Source organism: Petromyzon marinus, unplaced genomic scaffold (genome assembly GCF_048934315.1).
Source record: "Petromyzon marinus isolate PM22_M1 ecotype Great Lakes invasive population unplaced genomic scaffold, UKy_Petmar_22M1.pri1.0 PM_G_Scaffold_6, whole genome shotgun sequence".
NCBI classification, from domain to species: domain Eukaryota; kingdom Metazoa; phylum Chordata; class Hyperoartia; order Petromyzontiformes; family Petromyzontidae; genus Petromyzon; species Petromyzon marinus.
In genome coordinates, this window is record NW_027423013.1 from 4162501 (window position 1) to 4165000 (window position 2500).

Below are 2500 nucleotides of genomic sequence, written 5' to 3' on the forward strand. Positions count from 1 at the left end.
CCCCGTGAAACGCTAGAAATTGGCGGGGATGTGTCTCTTGTGGCTCACGGGGCTGTTAGGGTGGCACAGAAATCCCTCGGAATGGGAAAACGGGTCATTTTCGTGTTGCCACATTGCATGCGAACGGCATGAAACTTCCAGAGGCATTTGCAGCAGGAATGCATGTGCAGTCAAAAAAGTGAATATTTTTCACGGATAGACCCCGTGAAACGCTAGAAATTGGCGGCGATGTCTCTCTTGTGGCTCACGGGGCTGTTAGGGTGGCACAGAAATCCCTCGGAATGGGAAAACGGGTCATTTTCGTGTCGCCACATTGCATGCGAACCGCATGAAACTTCCAGAGGCATTTGCAGCAGAAATGCATGTGCAGTCAAAAAATTGAATATTTTTCACGGATAGACCCCGTGAAACGCTAGAAATTGGCGGGGATGTGTCTCTTGTGGCTCACGGGGCTGTTAGGGTGGCACAGAAATCCCTCGGAATGGGAAAAAACGGGTCATTTTCGTGTCGCCACATTGCATGCGAACCGCATGAAACTTCCAGAGGCATTTGCAGCAGGAATGCATGTGCACTCAAAAAATGTGATATTTTTCACGGAGAGACCCCGTGAAACGCTAGAAGTGGGCGGGGATGTCTCTCTTGTGGCTCACGGGGCTGTTAGGGTGGCACAGAAATCCCTCGGAATGGGAAAACGGGTCATTTTCGTGTCGCCACATTGCATACGAACCGCATGAAACTTCCAGAGGCATTTGCAGCAGGAATGCATGTGCACTCAAAAAAGTGAATATTTCTCACGGATAGACCCCGTGATACGCTAGAAATTGGCGGGGATGTCTCTCTTGTGGCTCACGGGGCTGTTAGGGTGGCACAGAAATCCATCGGAATGGGAAAACGGGTCATTTTCGTGTCGCCACATTGCATGCGAACCGCATGCAACTTCCAGAGGCATTTGCAGCAGAAATGCATGTGCAGTCAAAAAAAAATTGATATTTTTCACGGATAGACCCCGTGAAACGCTAGAAATTGGCGGGGATGTGTCTCTTGTGGCTCACGGGGCTGTTCGGGTCGCACAGAAATCCCTGGGAATGGGAAAACGGGTCATTTTCGTGTTGCCACATTGCGTACGAACCGCATGAAACTTCCAGAGGCATTTGCAGCAGGAATGCATGTGCACTCAAAAACTTCTATATGTTTCACGGATAGACCCCGTGAAACGCTAGAAATTGGCGGGGATGTGTCTCTTGTGGCTCACGGGGCTGTTAGGGTGGCACAGAACTCCCTCGGAATGGGAAAAGGGGTCATTTTCGTGTTGCCACATTGCATAGGAACGCCATGAAACTTCCAGAGGCATTTGCAGCAGAAAGGCACGTGCACTCAAAAATTTTAATATTTTTCACGCATAGACCCCGTCAAACGCTAGAAGTTGGCGGGGATGTCTCTCTTGTGGCTCACGGGGCTGTTAGGGTCGCACAGAAATGCCTCGGAATGGGAAAACGGGTCATTTTTGTGTGGCCACATTGCATAGGAACGGCATGAAACTTCCAGAGGCATTTGCAGCAGGAATGCATGTGCACTCAAAAACGTCTATATTTTTCACGGATAGACCCCGTGAAACGCTATAAATTGGCGGGGATGTCTCTCTTGTGGCTCACGGGCGCTGTTAGTTAGGGTCGCACAGAAATCCCTCGGAATGGGAAAAGGGGTCATTTTCGTGTTGCCACATTGCGTACGAACGGCATGAAACTTCCAGAGGCATCTGCAGCAGAAATGCATGTGCACTCAAAAACGTCTATATTTTTCACGGATAGACCCCGTGAAACGCTAGAAATTGGCGGGGATGTGTCTCTTGTGGCTCACGGGGCTGTTAGGGTCGCACAGAAATCCCTCGGAATGGGAAAACGGGTCATTTTCGTGTTGCCACAATTGGCATACGAACGGCATGAAACTTCCAGAGGCATTTGCAGCAGAAATGCATGTGCACTCAAAAACGTGAATATTTTTTCACGGATAGACCCCGTCAAACGCTCGAATTTGGCGGGGATGTTTCTCTTGTGGGTCACGGGGCTGTTCGGCTCGCACAGAACTCCCTTGGTCCACCTGATTCGTGCATACAGGCAGCAACTAAAACTCTGTAAACCTGCTGTGAGGACATCTAAACAGTGGACCAGTGAGGCTGTGGAAGATTTGCGGGCGTGCTTAGACTGTACTGACTGGGATATGTTCACGACTGCTACCAATAGTCTGGATGAACTCACAGAGGCTGTGTACATCAGCTTCTGTGAGGACTGCTGTATCCCAACACGTACCAGGGTGAACTTTAACAACAACAAGCCCTGGTTCTCAGCAAAGCTCAAAAGGTTGAGGTTGGAGAAGGAGGAAGCGTTTAGGAGTGGGGATAGAGACAGATTCAAGGAGTCGAAGAACAGGTTTAGCAAAGCGGTGAGAGAGGCTAAACGACTGTACTCAGAGACACTAAAACACCAGTTCTCTACTAACGACG